The sequence below is a fragment of the Cibotium barometz genome, chromosome 22 (assembly GCF_041138505.1).
Source record: "Cibotium barometz isolate CiBa-2024 chromosome 22, ASM4113850v1, whole genome shotgun sequence".
In the NCBI taxonomy this organism is placed as follows: Eukaryota; Viridiplantae; Streptophyta; class Polypodiopsida; order Cyatheales; family Cibotiaceae; genus Cibotium; species Cibotium barometz.
The window spans coordinates 30159521-30181779 of record NC_141067.1 but is presented as its reverse complement, the minus strand read 5'-3'; the positions used below and the strand labels follow the sequence as shown (position 1 = coordinate 30181779).

Here is a 22259-nt window from a genome sequence, read left to right as displayed (position 1 = left end):
GCCTTGCGCCTGGGCTGCCAGTGTAACACAGCGGAGGCCGAACCCTTGCGCATGGAGAAGGCGGGTTGGCTGCCTGCACGTAGAAGGAGGAGGGCTGGCTGTTGCGCGTAGGCCAAGCCCGACGGATTGGGCTAGTCGTCTGCGCGTGGCCGATGTGCATGGAGAGACCCCACGAAGGACATGGAGGAGCAGCACCTATGCAACACGAAGGAGCCGGCTACATGATGGAGCCATTCTCCATGTGGTAGCTGGCATGAAGTGCCTACAAAGGTTGGCGAGGGAGATGCCAAACCCCACGAAGAGGAAATGGCCGCACCACATGGAGGAGGTGTTGCCATAGCGAGGTGGGAGCCAAGCCCGTGTTGAGCCTGCGCATCAGCATGAAGTCGGGCCAACTATGGATGGACAGAGCCCGTGTGCAGGAGGAAGGCGAAGTCGCCATGGCCAGGTGTTGGCTGCCTGCACAATACAAAGGGGGTCGAGACCTTGTGCTTGGGGTAGCCGGGCGGGCCACCTACTGGAAGTGAAGAGTGTCGTAGTCATGAGGCTAAGGCCAAAAGCCAGCGGATATGCTGGCCGCCTAAGGTTGGCACTCATGTGTATGGAGAGCCATTGACGAGCGCTAGGGAACGTTGGCTTGTTAGGTGCCAAACCTCACAAACGGCGAAGCGTCAAGCGCCATGCGCATTGGCTTGTCGGTGGTTTGGAGTCATGCGCTTAGGGGGGCCATGCATAAATAAAGTTCTAATTAAAATAAAGGGGGATTTGAAAAGGTATGGGTTGGTTGAGAAGGAGCCAGCAGAGACTCGAGAGCAACACGGGGGGGGGGGGGGGGGGGGGGGGGGGGGGGGGGGGGGGAAGGCGCCAAGGGAGAAGAGGAACCGAATGCATGGCGAGCACTGCGGATGGAGGAGGATGAGCAGGAAGGAGAAGAGGTGGGGGCGCCACCCGGATGCACCAGCCGGCAGAGGAGAGAAGGGAGCAGTGTGAAGAGGGGGAGAAGACCCGCGATGGGGGAGGCCTGCAGGCGCATGAGAAGAGGAAGATAGGAGAGAAGGAGAACGAACAAGTGAGCCTGAGAAGAAGCGAGAAAAGAGCGTAGAAGAAGACGGACTAGCAGCAAAGCCAATTGCAGTTGGTTAGTGCGCTTGAATCTGTTAAATTGACTTATAAAAACATTTAAAATCGTTGCAAAAGTAAACATACACACATAAAAAACGAAGCGTGGTTATTTTGAAAGTGGTTGCATGATAATATGTGAGAGAGAGTGTATGTGAACAGAGAAGTAAAGAGAGTAGCTTATCAATTGATTGGTGAGAGGTGCTCTTTGCTGCCTGTTTATTCATTGCTAGTGATAGAGAGAGAGAGAGTTTGATTTGTTGGCATAATGGTTGATTGCAAAGAATGTGTGTGATTGTGCATGTTAGTGGCTTTCAAAGGAAAGAGGGAGAGAATTGGATCAATAAAAGTTCAGATTTTCATGAGTTTTGTGTGAGAGTGAGTTAAGTAGCAGTGGTGTGTGGAAAATTGTGTCAGAAGTGTTAGAGAGGCAGTGTGATTAAAAGGAACCACAACGCAGCACAATCGAAACGACTTAGACATGTCATAGTCCCTGAGAGAGAGAGAGAGAGAGAGAATCTGGGTGACTGAGAGATTAAGGTTTGATTGTTGGACTACGCGAGGCTGTGCAGCACTGTGTTTGGGGTAGTTTTAAGCTACATTTGTGTGGGCAATTGAGTGTATTTGGAAGTGAGTTAGGATGCAGAAGCATAGTTGGAGGGGCCGTGATAGTTGTTGGACGCTTAGCTTGGAGGCGAGTCATTTTTTGGTGCGTTCGCCGGGAGGGAGCTAGTCTTTGATAGGCTATGGGTAATCCCAATGAATATATTTTGCATGCTTCCAACTCTGGTCTAGATGTCAGAGGACTATGAGTCTAGGGACTTGTTATGAGAGTACTTCCATTGATGGATCTTAGATGAGGTTGGGTTGATGAGTGACCTAGTACTAGTGGCCTCAGAGCAAACTTTACCTAGAGACTATATGGTGTTCTTGAGTGAAGAGATTGTGGCCACTTGAGAGAGAACCGAAATGACTATGGAGGAACGGCACGAGAGCGATTTTATGGAAGATGGTTCTAGCCAATCAACATTTGATCCTGACAAGGAGATTAGAGAATAACTTGGTAAGATGGTTCTAGCCAATCAACATTTGATCCTGACAAGGAGATAAGAGAATACCTTGGTAAGATGTCCTTAATGAAGATAGAGAAAGAACAAGCCCATTTGACGGTGAGGTAAACTAGAGAGCTAGCCAGTCTAGTGAGTGGTTATCTATTGCAAGAGGTGCCACAGCTAAAAGATGAGATAAGTGAAATGTGTAAAATGCTTGAGCGTGACCGTAGCTACCACAGGGACCAAATGACCGTGATGAGTGCATATGTTAGAGCCTTGAGAGAGGAGCTTGACAAGTATAAAACAATTGCATCAAGAGACCTAGGTTCCTATAGTCGTGAGAGGCAAGCGGAGGGTGAGATATGTGTATCAATAGCCCATATGAATTGTTGCCATAAGCATGGAAGTAAAGTGATTAAAAGGCATGCTAGTGTGGATGTTGGGATTCAATTCTCCTCAGAAGATAGCAAAGAATTCAGAGTTGATCAAGAGGGTGATGCTAAGCCTAAAAGTCAACCTAGGTGTAGGCGTTGTGGTGATCTTGGCCACATTGCTAAATCATGTGTAAAGAAGAACGTAAGTGTAGTGCCCAAAGCCAATAGTGATTCTTGGGGTGAACAATGGAGAGAAGTGAGCAATAGACCTGATAGTATTGAGAGTGTAAGAAAGGAGAGTCCATCTGCCCTAGAATGTGAAGAGGTATCCAGAAGGAATGAAGAGAGGATTTTGAAGTCAAAATATCGACCGAAGTGTAGGCAGTGTGGTATAGAAGGCCATATTGCTAGATCATGTGGAGAGAAGAGAGCCGTGAAACTAAAAGCTGTGCATCGTTAGAGATATAATGTGCATAGTGGTTAGGGCATGGTCGACATTTAGGACACTGTAGTTGTTTTAGTGAGCTCTTGTCTGAATTACATATGTTTGTCAAAAGGACATGGTCTATGTGTAGGATGCTGAGGGTTTTTACTAAAGATTAGGTGTCTGAAAGATGTATAGATGCTTGTAAGCCATAACAAGTGAAAAAATGTGTGAAGTGGAGCGGGCATGACCCATGTGTAGGGAACTGTAGCGTTTGTTTGAGAGTAGGTGGTTGGATGACATATAGATGCTTGTGGTAGAGGCATGGTCTATGTCTAGGACACTGAAGCTCTTTGCAACAGAAGTAGGTGACTGTAGCATGTAGATGCCTGCAATCCATGAAGAAAAAAAAAACTAAAAAAACAAACAAAATTAAAAAAAAAAAAAACATGACATCGATGGAGAGATGGAGTTTGTTGGAGATCATGAGAGAGGAAGGAGATATATGCTAATTCTTTGTTGGGGGTAGTCCTTATGGTGGTGCTTGTAAGCGAGATGTGTGATTTCTCTTTCATAAAGAGTGGGAGCTTTTGAAAGACTAAGTGTCGAGGTTGATTTTTCCAATTTATATGTTTGACTGAGAAATGAAGAAGATATGGGGAGTTGTTACTAGTTGGAGCGTGAGGAGTGGTGAGGAGGAGAAGTTTGTAGGAGTGAATTGATAAGTAGATGGAGCAAGCGACGTGAAGAGTGCAGAAGTGAAGTTGAGAGTTGATGGATATATAAGCTAAGAGCCCTAAGAACGGAGAGGTTAAGAAAGGAGAGGTTGTGTGATCGATGCTGCATAGTGAAGAGTCTTCTTCGACAGTTAGCTTGTAAGAGTTCCCAATCAAGTGTGAGAGGAAATACCCTATGTTAGGGAAGGGTGTGGTCTTACCTATTTTGCAGGAATATTCAGGACTTCAGAGAGCTGGTGTTTTGCTTGTAGCTGCTGAGGATATGTGTTGATGGCTATTGAAGCTTGCTTGATGAGAAACCAATGAAGGCAAATAAACAGGTGTTTCCTTTCCAATGTTCACATGATTTAATTCAAAAAAAAATTGGTCAATTCATGCTTGTTATTGAGAGAAGTGATTAAGTCATTGGTTATTAAATAGGGTGATTTCTGCACTCTAGGCTACGACCTGCTATAGTCTTGACTCCACCTCCTCTTTTGGTTCGGTTTACCAATCATAAGTTGTGACCTAGCTAGATATTGACTACATTGGGTACGGTGGAGATCCTCTTTTAATGTGAACATAGTGCTTTCTAATGCTTGATAGTTGTGGTTATGCTCTTAATCCGATGGATGTAGCTTGTATAGGCAAGTGTCTGGTCTTTCTAGTGGGCTTAATCCTCTTTAACACCTGATTTCTGGTATTCTAAAGGAATGTTTCACTGTGTGATGAGCTTGGGAAGGGGAATGTTTGGTTTGCCAGTTCTTTATGTATGTCAGAAAAAAAAAAACAAAAGAAAAAAAAAAGGAAAGACACATCGTGACCGGAAAATACCAAAAAAAAAAACTCACGAAAAGACAAATCCAAAAGAAATGGAAAAAAAAAAAAGAAAGGAAAAAAAAGAAAAAAACTAATAAAATATTTAAAAAAAATTGCATGTTGTGTTGTGGGTCTATCGCCGTACTGGTCTTTGGTAGGTGGGGGGAGTCCCTCTAGCTTTGCTAGGGCCCCGAGCCGATGCCTTGGGTTGGTGCGGGATAGCCATGCCTAGGGTAGACTGGTAGATTCCTGGAGAAGGCCTTGTGGATAATGAGGAACCAGGGTCGATGCCTGTTCTATCTTAGGATGGTCGCCATTGTGATGTGGTATATGTATGTATGTTGTACTTGGGAATAAAATCAGGCGATGACCATCACTAGAGTGATTGCCTTTATCATATTTGGAATTGGGCGTTTTTTGGGAAATAGCCTCTTTTCAGACCTGAGTCCAGCATTGATAGCTCTCGCGATTAAACAGCAATAACATAATTATCTAGACTTAGCAAGTTGACTATGGTCACATTAATGGTTGACCTTACCTTTCCTATTGAGGGTTATGACTGGTCTAGCTCACAATTTTTGATTTGTTGACCTTTCCAACTGAGGAAGTGGTTGCTATTATGCGAGGTGTTGGTTTAGAGTACTGAGATTACTTTTATTTGATGCTTGGTGACTTATCCCTTATGGGCTTGAGATTTGTGATATTTTGGTGTATTTTTGTGGTTTATCCTGAGCATTTTTACTATGGAAGTGTTTTTGTTTTTCAGGTGCTCACGAGGACGTTCGCAATTGAGAAGGGGAGAGTATTTTTTAAAAACACGCTGAGGTGCTGCAGCGATGCAGAGGAGCAGCGGCGGTTTAAGCTTTCCATGATTGTTCTGTATGTCTTTTTAGTTCTTGACCTCTTGATTGAGAGTACGTCCATGGGCCACTACTCTCATCCAGATGGTTAAGTTCTAATAAGTCATGATCAGTGATCAGTGCCAGTGTTTGTTCGTTGAGGACGACTTCACATTTAAGTGGGGGAGGAATGTAGACCCTTGGATTTGGCACAAATTTGTAACTTTTGGGGACTATTTGGGATCTGCATGGGTCATCTTAGCTGCATTAAGACATAAATCATTGCATATTGTGGCGTGATTGTTATGATTTTGGTGTGACGCATTTGCATGTATAATTGCTTGCTGATTGGAAGATGCCATTAGAATCTGGTTAAACTGCATTACTCATTTTGGTTGTCCGTTGGAGTTGGTGAGTGATCGTGGTTCTCATTTTTTAAATGAGACTATTACGGAATTAACGGAACTTTACAAAATCAAGCATCGAAAATCCACTCCATATTATCCTCGAGCTAATGGTCAAGTGGAGGTGACCAATCGAATACTGGGAACGATTTTAACCAAGACAGTATCGGAAAATCGACGCGATTGGGATGAGCGAGTGTTTGAGGCTTTGTGGGCATACCGTACTACATTTAAGGTTACGACTCAAAATACACCTTTCACTCTAGTGTATGGTACAGAAGCAATTTTCCCAATAGAGAAGGAAATACCCACATTACGCGTTGCCTTGGAATCTAGACTAGGTGAGAAGGAATCTTTAGAGGCTCGATTACTGACCTTGGTGAGGTTGGATGAGATACGTTTAACGGCTCTGCAAAATGTTGAGGCGATGCAACATAGACGAAAGGCTTGGCACGATCGTCACATTAAGGTGAGGGAGTTTCAAAAGAATGATCAGGTTTTAGTCTATGACAATCGATATTATAAGTTTCCTGGCAAATTACAAATGAGGTGGTTAGGCCCTTTCAAGGTGCTAGAGGCCTTTAATAATGGTTCTTTGATTGTCCAAGACCCTGATGCTGTAATAGCTCCTTTTCGTGTTAATGGTCTTAGGGTGAAACATTATTTTGTTTAAGTTGGTAATTACGTGGGTCAAGTTGGTTCATTGTATATTTTTCACATGAGTTTTGCTCTTTATTATTTTGTGTTGTTTTGATGGGATTGGTGGGTTTATCAGGTTTTGGTGCGATCGATTCGATTTTCTTTCATACAGGTGGTATGGAGTTTTCTCTCAATGCTTTGTTTTATTTTCTTCATCCTTATGTGGTTTGGTTTGGGTGGGATGGTATTTTAGTATTAGTTGTAGACCCTGATTGGGTTGATGAGTTGGAATGGTTGTTTCGATGGTTGGCTGCCGGGAAATCTCTTCCAATTGCCGAGAGCGACTTTGGTCGCATGGCCCAATCTTTGGCCGTTATTGCGCTAGAGATTTTTGGTTCAGGTATGGACACCTTAACCGATGCGTCCAATGATTCTTCGGATGATTCTTTTCATCCTAAAGATGTTGTGGTAGACTATCTTGATGAGGAGGATAAGGATGACGGCTTGGGCTTTGGCCTTCCTCATGGCTTGTATCGGATACTTATACCTAGAGAGAGTAGTTTTGTTTCGAGAGCTGTACTTTTAAACGAGACAGAGGGCCATGGGGTGACACCTCAACTTTTGCCTTTTGGTGTAGTGAATGTGCCTGTGAGTTTTCGCACCGTTTTTTTCTGAGTCCCATGATGTCAATTAGTTTTGTTTTTCTTGTTATTTATTTCAAAAAAAAAAACTTTAAAAAGAAACAATTGTTTTGTTTGTGTGATTTGTTGTGTGTTTTTGTTATTTGTTTTGGTTTGCATGTGGATTGGTTTTTTGTGTTTGTTTGTTTTTAATTTTAGGTACATTATGTTTCTTGGAGGTTGTAAGCTAATTGCTTGAATGGTTAGTATGTGCAGATATGGTATTTTCTTTGTATTTTTGCATTGCTAGGTGCAAGGAGATGGGGGAGTAACTTGGGAACAATGATATCATAGTATTGAAGATTGTTTCTGGACATGCAATTTTTGCTACTCAGAGGATATGCAGTGTTCCACAGGTGTATTTTCTCCAATATATTTGGTTATTTTTTGGTATCACTTGCATGGTGTGTGTAATAATGGGGATTGTGAGTTGTGTTAATCCAGTTGCAATTGCTTGGTACTTGACTTATATGATTCTTTCTTTTGGAAAGATTTGGGGTTTATTAGTCAAGGATACTAATTCTATGAGTTTCTTGCTGAGCTCTGTAGTAGAAATTGGTCATTACCACATTCATCTTAACTAGGCATGTGCTGCATTGACTATATTTTTTCTCTTTAATGGTAGGTAACAGCTTGGAAGTGCTTAAGAACTCTAGTGGAAGGAACTTTTCTCCCTTATTCCTGGGTTATAATGACCATAATAGTCTCGATTTTCATGATGAGCCTGGGAAGGGTTTTCAAATCATTGTCTTTGAAAAATGATGGAAAAAAAAAAGAAGAAAAAAGAGGAAGGAAAAAAAATAAAAATTCAAATGTATGTATGTGGTATATGTGGTCTATCGCCTTAATGGTTCTTGGTAGGTGAGGCGAGTCATGCTGGCAGGGTTGTCAATACTCTAAACCGATGCCTTGGGCTGTTTTGGGATAGCCATCGCCATGTGAGCATGGTAGGTTCGTGGAGTCAACCTAGCTGGGTGGCAAGGTCTGAGAATCGCAGCCTAGTTTCATATGGGGTGGTTGCCATTGTGGTGTATATTTGGTTTTTTTTTTTTTTTTAACAGAGAAAAAAATTGAAACGAGAAAGGCATGGTTTTGATATAAGGGAATTTCAATCAGGCAATGACTTCCATGGTTAGTTGTGCTACTATTGTCTTTATGAAATATGAAAGTGAGTGGAAGGTAGTTTTCCTAGAGTTTTGTAGTTATGGATGGGTTGTTTTCTATTTGTTAAAGTGAAAATATTATAGACATAGTCAGGATGTTGTGATAGTTGCTAATTTTTACTGTTTTTTGGGATTTGATGTTTGCTTAATAAACCTTTTTGGTTTATCCATTGGTTAGTGTTATATAAGTTCTTGTAGTGATATTTGCAACTTGGATTTTCATTCACTCATTTATGTGTACTAATGTGAAGGTGTTGAAGGTTTGTTTTTGTTTTTGTTTGTTTATTTGGTACGATATAATTCTAGTGTATGGTTGGTGATTGTTTCAGAGTGATGAAGTGGAGATGTGATGCTAGGCAGTGATGGTGAAGAAATTAAGTGTGGGGGAAGCTGTGAAGTGAAGTTGCTGCTATGTTCGCGAGGACGCTCACATTTCAGTGTGGGAAAAATGATGACCCCTGGATCGAAGTCATTTTTAGCAATTTTTAGGGTTTAAATAGGGTCAATTGTGGTTATTTTAGGTGCATTTTCATGGTATTTGAAAGCATATGTGTGTGGAATGTCATGGTATTTGCATGCATCATGATGGTCGATGTTATGCATTGGTGTAAGCACATTGCATGGGAATGGTGACGATTAATATTATTTTGTACATAAAGAGGAGGTTGTATGTAAGTGGGTAGAGAGAAGAGAGAGATCGAGGGGAAGAGAACGAGGGTTAGTATAGTTAGGTGGGAACGTAAGTTTGGAGACCTTAATGTGCTTAGAAATGAAAAGGTTCAAATAAAAAATGGAGGGGTGGGTAGTTTTAGCACCCGTTGGTACCCTCTTGAGAGAATAAAATAGAAGAGAGAGAGAGGAAGCGCTTCTTTCTCTGGCTGGCGTGAAGAACACGAGGAGGAGGAGGAGGAGGTAAGCCTGCACGTTGGTTTGTTTGTTAATTCTGTACATAAAGAGAGAGTATGGGTGTGTGCGTCTTCTATGGAAGTTGGCCGCCTGCGCATCACAAGGAGGGGGCACACGCAAGAGGTGACGGAGGCCTCTGTGGTCAACGGCGGGCGATGGCCAGCGATGGCGGGTGTTGAGAGCACGTAAGAGAGGCCGGTCCATGGGCCTTGCGCCTGGGCTGTCAGTGTAACACAGCGGAGGCCGAACCCTTGCGCATGGAGAAGGCGGGTTGGCTGCCTGCACGTAGAAGGAGGAGGGCTGGCTGTTGCGCGTAGGCCAAGCCCGACGGATTGGGCTAGTCGTCTGCGCATGGCCGATGTGCATGGAGAGACCCCACGAAGGACATGGAGGAGCGGCACCTATGCAACACGAAGGAGCCGGCTACATGATGGAGCCGTTCTCCATGTGGTAGCTGGCATGAAGTGCCTACAAAGGTTGGCAAGGGAGATGCCAAACCCCACGAAGAGGAAATGGCCGCACCACATGGAGGAGGTGTTGCCATAGCGAGGTGGGAGCCAAGCCCGTGTTGAGCCTGCGCATCAGCATGAAGTCGGGCCAACTATGGATGGACAGAGCCCGTGTGCAGGAGGAAGGCGAAGTCGCCATGGCCAGGTGTTGGCTGCCTGTAATACAAAGGGGGTCGAGACCTTGTGCTTGGGGTAGCCGGGTGGGCCACCTCTACTGGAAGTGAAGAGTGTCGTAGTCATGAGGCTAAGGCCAAAAGCCAGCGGAAATGCTGGCCGCCTGAGGTTGGCACTCATGTGTATGGAGAGCCATTGACGAGCGCTAGGGAACGTTGGCTTGTTAGGTGCCAAACCTCACAAACGGCGAAGCGTCAAGCGCCATGCGCATTGGCTTGTCGGTGGTTTGGAGTCGTGCGCTTAGGGGGGCCATGCATAAATAAAGTTCTAATTAAAATAAAGGGGGATTTGAAAAGGTATGGGTTGGTTGAGAAGGAGCCAGCAGGGACTCGAGAGCAACCGCCGGGGGGGGGGGGGGGGGGGGGGGACCCGCCAGTGGAGGGGGGAAGGCGCCAAGGGAGAAGAGGAACCGAATGCATGGCGAGCACTGCGGATGGAGGAGGATGAGCAGGAAGGAGAAGAGGTGGGGGCGCCACCCGGATGCACCAGCCGGCAGAGGAGAGAAGGGAGCAGTGTGAAGAGGGGGGAGAAGACCCGCGATGGGGGAGGCCTGCAGGCGCATGAGAAGAGGAAGATAGGAGAGAAGGAGAATGAACAAGTGAGCCTGAGAAGAAGCGAGAAAAAGAGCGTAGAAGAAGACGGACTAGCAGCAAAGCCAATTGCAGTTGGTTAGTGCGCTTGAATCTGTTAAATTAACTTATAAAAACATTTAAAATCGTTGCAAAAGTAAACATACACACATAAAAAATGAAGCGTGGTTATTTTGAAAGTGGTTGCATGATAATATGTGAGAGAGAGTGTATGTGAACAGAGAAGTAAAGAGAGTAGCTTATCAATTGATTGGTGAGAGGTGCTCTTTGCTGCCTGTTTATTCATTGCTAGTGATAGAGAGAGAGAGAGAGTTTGATTTGTTGGCATAATGGTTGATTGCAAAGAATGTGTGTGATTGTGCATGTTAGTGGCTTTCAAAGGAAAGAGGGAGAGAATTGGATCAATAAAAGTTCAGATTTTCATGAGTTTTGTGTGAGTGAGTTAAGTAGCAGTGGTGTGTGGAAAATTGTGTCAGAAGTGTTAGAGAGGCAGTGTGATTAAAAGGAACCACAACGCAGCACAATCGAAACGACTTAGACATGTCATAGTCCCTGAGAGAGAGAGAGAGAGAATCTGAGTGACTGAGAGATTAAGGTTTGATTGTTGGACTACGCGAGGCTGTGCAGCACTGTGTTTGGGGTAGTTTTAAGCTACATTTGTGTGGGCAGTTGAGTGTATTTGGAAGTGAGTTAGGACGCAGAAGCATAGTTAGAGGGGCCGTGATAGAGTTGTTGGACACTTAGCTTGGAGGCGAGTCAGCTCACAAGGATCAACACCTGTTTTACGGTGCACAAACAAGTCCTGGAAACCTGATGAAACCTGTCAACCACCCCCTCTGAATCCGGAACCAAAAAGCCTGGAGAAACCACCTCCTCCTGCAAGTAAGCACCTGCCACCTGCCTGGCTTTCCGAAAGGTCCCCGTGGAAAGAACATCCTCAACTACTGGAAGTTCTATGTCCCGAATACTACGAGACATCAGAGCATAAGTGACCTGTTCAGCTTCCTCTGACTGACGAACACAAGAGCTACCAACATCAGTACTGGAAAGTTCTTGCCAACTGCTGCTATCTACTGGCAAGCTATCCACCACTTGGTCTCGGAAAGCCCGCACCTGCAGCGTATCCACCCTTGAGTAGCCATTACTAGACTGCCACTCATCACAACCCTGAGGACCTGGGAGAGAGAGTGCTGAAAGCCTGTAAACTCCATTCTCCACTCCACCTTCCCAAACCACTTGGCCTGTTGCTTTGTCCCGGAGAGCAACAAAATGCTCATCAAACTCCACCCGTATGCCAGTCTTGCAAACCTGATGTACTGACAACCGATGAAAACCAAGTGCCGGAACATACAACACCTCGGAGGAATGCTTACCCCCTCTGCCATCAGGAACTATCTCCATCCTGCCCTCACTGTGAACTGGGATAGTGGACGTATCCCCAGTAAGAATATGACCAGAAAGCTTGCAGAGATCCTGTAAACCGGAACGGAAAGGAGTCATGTGCCTGGAAGCACCACTATCGAGAATCCACTCCCGAGTATCCGTTGCGGAGAGTCCTCCAATCTCCTCCCTGCCTGAAGAAAATGAAGCATCGGTTCCATCACCTCCAGGTGCACAAAAGCCGAAGTCTTCATGATTGCTGCTGAGGAGTCTTCACCCTTCTCGGTCTTCCGCTTGGGACACTGCCTCCAATAGTGGCCTTTCTCGCCACAATCATTACAGGTCCTCTCTGCCTTCAACTTCTCGCGGTCAGCGTCGGACTTCTTCTCAGAAGACTTCTCCGATGAAGCCTTCCCTTTGCCCGAGTTACGGCCTTTCGACCGTTGGCCAGTAAAGGTCTCCGAACCTCCACCCTGAGGAGGGTTCGTGAATCGTTCCTCCTGGTCCAGGACCATGAGCACAAGCTCCTCCCATGTGATGGTGCTGAGCCTGCCACCACTGGTAATCAAAGACGAGTAAAATGCTGAGTACGAAGAGGGCAAATGTGACAGCAACGTGATGGCCATGTCCTCTGACGATATCTCCTTCCCAACCTGAAGAACTTCCTGCTGAAGAGCCTGCAGCTTGTTAATATGCTCCCGCATCGTCGACGACTTTGCAGGGCTCATAACCCGCATCTGTACTTCCAAGGAAATCCTCTTCATGGGCGATACCCTGCTGTAAAGTGAGGCCAAATGCTGCCATATACCTCTGGCCAGCGTCATATGCTTTTACATGATTGATTTACCTGCGGTGTGCAGTTGAGAAAAATAAACGAACGGACCCTGGCGTTGACACGATCCCACATCTGTGTCTAGGCCTCCCGGTCCTTTCGGATCGACGGTAACTCCCCTTCCTCTACTTCCGGCCGTGAAACACCAACAACGACGAAATCGGCGAGGTCGTAAGACTCCAGAACGGATTCCATCATCACCTTCCATATGCCGTAGTTGTTCCCGTCCAACTGACAGTCCACCGGGAACGTGGGGAGTGTCGGGATCTTCACATGTCTCTCGGCCATCTCAAATAGATCTGCCATAGCGGGGATGTACTCTGAAAAGGGTGGGTGGGTGGGAACAAAGAAGAACTAAAACCTGCAAGTGGCTGTCCAGCAAATCAGCCCGCCTTCCTCTTGCACCTTCTCTTCCCGATCAGCCCAAAACAGTCCACCAATCAGCCACAAAACAGCCCCCCTCTTGCTCACACAAATCCCAAGACCTATCTAGAGCCTAGGGCTCTAGATACCATGTCAGAATACGTAGCGGAGATGATGACCAAATCTGGGAACACGAGCAAAAACACAGGCAAAAAAACAGCACAAGAGAGAGAGAGATGTAGGCGTGTAAACTCTGCTCTATATACACAAGAAGATCCCGAGGGAATGATACAAATGAGGTATGGGGGCTGAGGACCTATATATACCTCCCTGGAAGGGCAGTCGGCCAGCACTAAAGTGCCCAAGACTGAGGAAACAGATCCCACGACTGTAAATGCAGTCGGCCAGCAAACTGGTGCCCACGATTGATCAAAAACAGTCGGCCAGCCGCAAGAGTGCCCACGACTGATAAACACCCAGTCGGCCAGCACTGTACTGCCCTTGGGCACCCTCTGGCAGCCCCTCCCAAGCCTCAGAAAAAATGGGAAAAATAGGGGAAAAATGCGGAGAGTGGGGAAAATGGGAAAACACCTCATAAGGGCGGGCACACCCACAACAAAGGCCCTGGTGTATAAAACTGGACAGGAGATGACTTCTAACACCATATGCCGTCAAGGCATTCCGCGGACGTTAATATGACTCTCTCTCTCTCTCTCTCTCTCTCTCTCTCTCTCTCTCTCTCTCTCTAAGATTGAAGTGATAAAGTGGATTGCTAAAGACTCACGAAACTTAAGATACAGAAGGCGGTGTGAGACTGTGTGACAAGATCCTTTCATCTACGCATAATTCCGTTGCTTGTTACATTGGTGGCTGGATTTTAGAGCTTTTGAAGCTGAGTGAGGGCTGACAGTGGTCAGCTCCTAGCATGAGGGTGGACATGAAAAATAAGTACCTAGGTAATCAAGGCAGGGGACCCTATAAGGTTATCCACAATGATGCTTCCATCATTTCCATGTGGGTAGCAAGTTGGGCTTGAGCATGTAGAGCAGTAAATCATTCCATTGAATATAAGCAAGCCATGTGTTGCACCCATCCAGTCCACCGATGTAATGGATAGAACCCTTGCATTGAAGCAAGACCACTGATGAGGGTCATGAATTAAGCTAGGTCCACTCCATGGTTCAGAACTTAGATAGTACACTTTCACCCAAACCTTTGTTACCATAGCTCATGCATATTATGATCTTGCAAGTACAAGAACGGATCAAAAGCCTTGAGTGTGGGCTAGATCTGAGGAACCCAGGATCAAAGTGGCCAGGACCCTAGAACCATTGTTAGAGGCTAGAACCTCAAAATCATCTAAAGATGGCTTAGAATGTAAGATGATAAGAATATTAGAACCATCGAAAGACAGCCATGACTCAGAACCATCGGAAGATAGCAGGACCAAATCCCTGGACCAAATCCAGATTTGCATACATGCCTTCATTCAAACTCGAGAATGAAGGCTATGACCAAAAAAAATGGATCCATGAAACATGAAACCACATGATCTGTATACTATATTGTGTTAGGAAGTACTCAATTACATGCTGGGTTAGTCATGTAGTCACTGGGCTAGGTATGATGTAGAATCTATAGCAATGATACTATGTGTGCAGAAGTCAATGTGGCAGCTCTGGGCACAGCCCAATTACACACTGGGTCAGTCATGTAGTCACTAGGTTAGATATGATGTAGAATCAATAGTAATGGTACAATGCTGCAAAGCTCCATGAGCTGTATGTGTAGAGACTCTATAATGGAAAGTAGCCTTGGCCAAGAAGTTGAATGTTGATGGTGCACCACTGCCTACTGATTATGAGGTGGGCTTGCATGTTGTTACGGAGATTGTAACAGCCTCATGCTCCTCTGGGCACCACCAATCCCTCCTTAATCAAGATGATTAGATTTTAACGAAGCTTTAGGCTTCTCTACATGATCCTCTTTAACATAGAGGGTGTGCTCAGTTGGACTGTTTCAAAACCCCTGGCTGGCCAAATAAGAGTTTATCGGAGTATCAACTGGAAAGTTGTGATGTCTCATCAAGTTCTAGTTGTGATGTCTCATCAAGCTTGCCCGTCGAGCTTGTTATGGTTTACATAGGAGACAGGAGAATAATTCCTTAAACAAGGGAACGGGGCCCTAGAGCAAGCTTGGGATTTCATTAATCTTGTCAAGGTTGGATGGGTAATGCCCATGCCATAGTCTTGCAAGGGAGGCCCTTAAAATTTCATAGTTACGGGAAACAACACCCCCGCATGCTGGAAATTGTCTTTCCCCTTGGCTTGCATCCCGAAACGTGAATGTTTCCCAAGTGGGAAATGGTAGGAGAAACAGGGGGACACAACAGCGGGGAACCATATTTGGCCTCGTTCGAGAAATCGAAGCAAACAAGCAGGGGTCTGTCACTCAAACTTGGGCATTTTGCATACACCACTTTTGGATAAGAATGACCCACTGTGCTCTAGCAGGTCATGACAAACAAGCAGGGGTCTGTCACTCAAACTTGGGCATTTTGCATACACCACTTTTGGATAAGAATGACCCACTGTGCTCTAGCAGGCATCATGACCCCATGGTTAACAATGAAGGGCAGAATAGTGGCTGTCACTCATATACATACACCACCTTTGGTCCCATCAACACCTGACCAAAAGGTGTGTCCTGATAAGATCTTCCCAAAGCTATTTCATTGACCAGAGGCAAGCATGTGTTCCCTACAATAGCAGGATGTCCATAGAACCCCTTCCATGAATGGCATGGTGAAGCTGGTTTCTAATGAACTTCTTCCAGTGGCGGTGGGGAAGGATACCACCAAGACCCTACACATTCCATGAGACAACTCTCATGGTTCCTAAGCCAAAGGTCTGGCATCCGACCTAGCTTCATATCTATGGCGCCTCTGAAATGTGTGAACAGTGCAAGGAGTGGAACCTTCTCCGGGGTGTTGGCAACCAACGAACATGGTCACCACTACCAGGATACTCAATGCATGTACATCCAATCCAAAGTATCACCAAGTGCACCGCCATCACCATGAGAATGCAGCACATGTACATTCAAATGCAGAGTATCACCAAGTGCACCCTCACCAACAAGAATGCAATGCATGCACATCAAGCTCAATACTAGGTAGTAGGACCAATCACTACACATCCCGAATCATTAGCTTCTGCGGAGTCTGCATCATCAACGGGAGAGGCACAGGGGTTAGAGTGCTCCACTAAAGCGTCTAGTGTAGCGGGAGGAGGTCGTCTGCCCTCTCTGACCATAACCCAACGCTGTTAGGTCTGGGGTGGAGCAGCAGGAGGCACATGATGTTGTGCATGTCCATCAGGTAGCTGCTGTGCCTGTCCACTGGGCATCTGTTGCTTGCGCCTGCCTCAGGCACCCTGGCTGTGAGCAGGGCTTCACAGGAGCTGGTTGACCATTTTCACCAGGAGGTACAGACACTCCCTAGAAATATGGCCCTGGCGGTGGCAGACATGGCACTGGTTCTGTTTCTTGGTAATCTCCTCTGTCTGAAGTGCGAGCCATCTGGTCTCTGTAGCAAGACATAATCCTCCGGGATGGCTGGACCAGAGACAAGAAGAATAACTCTAGGTATCTGGCGGTGATGGCTTTCTGAGGCAGACGAGGGTGGACCGGGAACTGGAGGGATCTCGAGGAAGCTCCTGCTGACCTCAGCAAATCACGATAGGCCCTTGGGAGGCCAGGAAATGAAAGTGTAATAGGGGTGAGGAGTTGGTCTTCTTTCCCTGGATCAAGATCTGTGTGATACCTGAAGAGGAAGATCCTTTTAGGACCAAATGGGAAAGGACTACCGGCCAAAGCCCGAAGTGTGGCTTCTGGTGAGTCAAAGCCTACTTGGAATAAGCCCCTACCAAGTAGGCGTACATCCTGGAAATGTTCTGCCAGCTCCGGTCGTAGGGCTGCCAGAAGCCAGTCCCGCACTTAAGAGTGGGTCAGTAGAATCCATACGTCCGACCATAAGGTTGTGCTGAATTTCCTATTCAACATCAATCTGCAAGGTGTGGAGCTGGTCTTGTGAAAAGTTTATGGTTCTCTCCCCAGGGGGGAGTGAGGGAAAACTGGCATCGGCAAAATCCATAATGCCAATCAAAGATGGAAGGCCACCAACTAATGTGTTCCGTACTGAAGACTGCAGGCAGGAGGAAGGTGAAGCAGCAGCAGGAGGTTGGAAAGAGGAGGAGCGCGGCAGACAGGAGGAAGAGGCAGGCTGGAGAAGAAAAGCACAGAGAGGAGGGGGGCGAAAAAAAATGGCGGGGAGGAGAAGAAAGGCAGGCAGGAGAACAAAAGCTCTGAAAGGAGGGAGGCAAAGTAACAGGCAGGCAGGAGGAGAAATGTGCAGCAAAGAAGGGAGGGCTAGGTTACAGGCAGACAGAGGTGGGCAAGGGCTGCTGCACAGGTGCGCAAGCAGGGAGGATGCATAGCAAAAGTACAGGGAGCTTCCACATGTTTTTTTCAAAACCTGAAATCAACATTTTCCCATGCAAACCAACACTACTTCCATATTAAAAAAAAATTAATCGTACACCCTTGGCACTGGAGAGAACTGATTTCTAGCCACATGTAGAACAAGACCTCCGACATACAGATGCTTGGTGTATTGGATGAGACTTCCAACATCATGGAATCGAAGGGGCTCTGGAGCTTTGGCAAAAGCTGGAAGACTGCTGTTTTCTTTCGGCTCAAAGCACCAGGCAGATTGCCTTTTAGTCAATGGAGATCAAACATGTGAACCCTTTATTGTCCCAAGATGCACTATGACCTCAAAGACCATTCAGCATTATTCAAGGATGCATTTCTAATCATAAGGCCACACAGAGATGTCATCAATGAAGGCAAGACTACCACTTGATGAAATCAGCCTCTACACAGCTGTCTTGCCCACATGCAGCAGCAGGAAACAAGCTCTCCAACAAAAGTGTCCTTGAACACGCAGCAGCAGGGCCTAAGTAACAAAAATTATAGTAAAGAGAGAGCATTGCTGTAGCTGCAGAGAAGCAAGCTTGGAAGAAGAAAATCTGTTGCGTTTTTGTTTGCACAGCTCTAGAAGATCCCTATATATGGGCCTAGGTGGCCAAAAGAGTATGAACGATGTCACTCCATATACTTCAAAAACATTGGGTGTCATAAACATGAATACCCTCGAAGGCCTTTAAGCATCCGGCCTTCCAAATATGCCACACCGTGATACTGGCAATAATCTCCCAGGTGGTGTCAATACTCAGCAGAGATGGTGTGTATCGTAATTAACTGGAGGATATCCTGCAGCCAACATCCCTCAGCTATGCCCTCACAGACAAGTATAACAGGATCAGCTCCCTTGCCCTCAAAAACAAGCTGCGAGCTGGACTGAGTTAACCATGCAATAGCACCCCAAGTAAATATGGATAGGATCACTCCTCAATCTACCCAAGAGCTGGGCTATAGATACCCAGATCCTCTGTGCTCCTTTGCACTCCCATAAGCAATAGTACAGTCTCGGATGGAGCTGGGCATCTAGGACAAGAGGGATCCATGCCAAAAATAGAACTAAGGGATTCCACGCCAGAAATAGATCTCCACTGGTTGGTGGGCAACCCACCGTGTAGAAACAACCAGAAGAAGTCGGATATCTGGCTCCTCTTGTACGAGTGCCAGAATCTCTGTGCATGGGGGGTGTAATGTCATACGCCTCCCAGTGAGGCCTAAGAGTGGGAACACTCCAGGTCTTCCAAGCATAAGCAACCTGGCGATACGCAAAGTGTAGCTGAAGAAAGGTATGCTCCTCATGGGGTTAGTCACAACAATCCATTCCGACTCACCATGGTCCCAATGTAGATATCTGATAGGGCATCCATCATATGGCCATAGGCACCAAAAGGCATGAGTAACCAAAAACAAGGGAAGGGTCAATATACCAACACTTCCCGAAGTGACCCATTACTCTCACCGGACAGATCACAGAGCCACGTGTGATCACCTCTACATCACATTCTCCGCCTGCCATCCAGACTGAATGGAATAGAAGGCAACACCCTCTTTCCTCCTCTGGCTTGGGGAATCGCAACACCCAAAGGGGCATGCCTGTCCAAGAAAAAACCCTCAACCACAAGTGATGATACTCATCTCAAAATGTACCAAAGATCCAGTGGTGGTTAGGTATAGTTGCACATCAATCAGTGCAATTTGTCGGCGACTCCCTCTGAGATGCTAGGTAGTTTGCCTCTTTCTCATCATCTAAAGACACTTAAAATTCTTCCAGTCAAGTATTGTCACTGTGCATCTCTCCCAGCCTGGCCACTGCAATGGGCTGCACCCAGGGGTCTGCCAAGATCATCTTTGATAAGGTTGTTCCACATAATGGGCTCCCTGTCAACCTCATCTACTGAGCGCATAGTCCTCCAAGCCTGGATAATGGAAGAAACTAGTTGGGAGGACGGGGAGCGGTAATCTGCCTCAGAGTAAATAAAATGTGTGCTGTGTCTCCAATCACCACGGAATTTGAGTCAAGGTCACAAAAAAATTAGGGGTTCCTGCTCACACCAACTAGAGTTTCCGGATTGCAACCTCCCCCCAAAAAAAAGAAAAGAAAAAAGAACATGAGACTTCCAACAAATCACAGTGTTCTTAACTACTAAAAAATCCACATATCATTAATTTGCCATCCATTCACGTAAAATCCAAGCAACTGCTTCATTAAAAAGGTTGGGAAAGGTGTGACGAACCAAATCCTCCAAAAATTCTCGATTTTTATTGAGATTCCTCATTCATACAGCTCAACTCCAAACTTCTTTGCTTGATCCCTCCCCTCTTTGTTTATAGATCGTATTCCAACCTGTAAATGATCCTCATTTAAAAAAGTGCTTTTCTCAGTGCATTTGTGTTACCTTCATTGCCCATTATGGGGAATAAATATGAGACCAAACCTGCAAAAGACGACGGGCATGGCCACCTCCCATTATGCGTGCAAAGGGTGATGCATGTGAGTAAATGTTTCCTTCAAAAGCATGGTAAATGTCAGGATGCGCATCAAAATGGAGGATATCAACAGGTCCCCCTAGGTGCTCCGTAACAGCCCTTACAACAGGGAATGAGATAGAGTGATCACCACCAAGAACCAAAGGGCGAAGAGGAGACTGTAAAAAAGACGCAACAATTCAGAAAAAAATCATGGATCTTTTACTAATTTATTAATTCAAGATCTGGTAAAACTAGTTCATGAAAAAAGAAAACATATTCATCTCAAATTCTGTAAAAGCCGGTATCCTTGGTCATGCATAGAAGAAGTGAGGCTTACAGAGTCCCTGCCTTCAAGAGCAAACTGCCTTCTAAGTCTAATGGTCTTGTTGAGCCAGCTTAATTGATCTCAAGGCATAGCATGTACACAGATCAAAATGTGTACATATTGTTACAACCCCACGGATCTCCTCAACGCAAAACCACCCCTTTGAGGGGGTTTGTACTCATGTTTGCATTTAGCTAGACAGAGTTACACAAGACTTGACAAGAAAATCAGAAGGGTGATTTGGACGGGGGTTGCCAGGATTGGGGTGGGTGAATCTTTACCCAGTTTTGTGCTGACTTATGTGTGTCACGTACCTAGTACTAATCTTTAGGATTAGTGGTAAGCCAACGGTGTTAGGGGAGCCCTACGATTAGAGGAAGCAGGCTGATACAAACGGCTAAGGCTCATGGTTAATAATACCAAGTATACTAGCTATTTATGAGCCAACAATTATTTATAGCAATAGTAGCCACTATATATATAAGTGAGACTTGGGTTATTATTGTTCATAGAAAGTTATTCACTCTGTGGTCTATGATGGACCAAGATTACCATCAAGAATATGATTGGATTCGATGGATCGCGGATGGTCATGCCGAAGGCCTCAACACGCAGGCGTCAGAGGTAAATCAATGCTAACTGGCATGGTTCGTGGGCGGGAAGGGAGGGGGGGGGGGGGGGGGGGAAGGGGGGTTTGTGGACGTGAACACGGTTCAATGGTGAGCTAGCCTTTCCCCTCTTAGGGGGTTTGTACTAATTACTTGTGTTTTGCATTTAGTAGATCTATGGAGTTGTAACACCAATTTCCTTGGATAATTTTAGAAACTGAGACCCCAATATTACTTGGTCTGAAGAAGCAACCGTGTGGAATTGGTCTTTTTCATACTGATCTGCTGCTGACTGCAGTGCCCAACCACAAGAAAGCTAACTAGCTGAATAGAGAACTGCTAAGCTGGTAACCATCTTGATGGTCATGTCTTGTCATCATCATTGTGTTGATGACTAACCTACAGCATGATCCTTTGCATATGCCTTGGCTGTGATAGTGTTGTCGATTTAAGTAGCTCTTGATACCATCCTGATCCGGTATGAAGTGAGTCAATGTAGCCGAAGGAGGTGTAGCCCAGTGGTTTGGCGCGCATGCTCAGGACAGGGGGGTCCTGGTTTCGAGTCCCAACCAGGCTCGGGCTCCCGGTGCCTTAGGGTGGGTTCTTCTCACCACCTTTGGGTGGCAAATTATGTAACTTATGAAGGATCTACCATTGGAAAAAAAATTGAGTCAATGTACATGGGTTGAATGCATATGGCAGGTGTTTTATTTTGTCCATGGCTATTACACCACTCTACCCAGCAGAGGGTGTGAGTTTGAACCCCAACAACTAAATACATTGTATAACTGTCAACAAAAAAAATGTTACCCAGCAGAGGGCATGAGTTCGAACCCCAACAACTTAATACATTGTATAACTCTCAACCAGGAAAAAATGTTTCCCTACTTCCGATACAAAAGTCTTTAAATTTCACATCTACCTCATCCATCACCAGCTTGACAGAGTCAGTGATAGTCTTCATTAATAGTTCGTCTTCAATCCCACAGTCTCGCATCTCTTGGATTGGAACATCCCCAACATCTGTTAAGACGCGTGGATCTGCCAACTCCTCTCCTGCATGGTTAAGTCATGAGATCATAGACAGTAGCTGTCAGCCGGGTCATTACGAAAACCTTGTTCACTAACAAGAACATGAAAAGACAATCTATTCTGGCACAAACCATCTGCTATGATTCATAAGCTCTCCGAGTTCACAAGTCACGACGATCGAGTCTAGCCTTGCAAAGCCAACTACTGCATCCTATATTATTACAGCTATGTATGCCAAGCCTTCATCCCTGGGCTTTCTCATGGCTGATCAATCAGTATCTTGCCAGTGTCTCACTGTTT

The 22259-nt window shown here is 45.7% G+C and overlaps 1 pseudogene across 1 annotated transcript in view; it reads right to left on the bottom strand.

The window, feature by feature from the left end:
* The window catches only part of LOC147626527 (arginase 1, mitochondrial-like), a 39911-nt pseudogene that overhangs the window by 16516 nt on the left and 1136 nt on the right, over nt 1-22259 (bottom strand). Inside the window, exons 2-4 of the transcript XR_015268630.1 lie at nt 21850-21983; nt 19961-20170; nt 19760-19869 (exon numbers count right to left, since the gene is read on the bottom strand). The product of XR_015268630.1 is annotated as an arginase 1, mitochondrial-like (transcript). The remainder of the gene's footprint in view (nt 1-19759; nt 19870-19960; nt 20171-21849; nt 21984-22259) is intronic.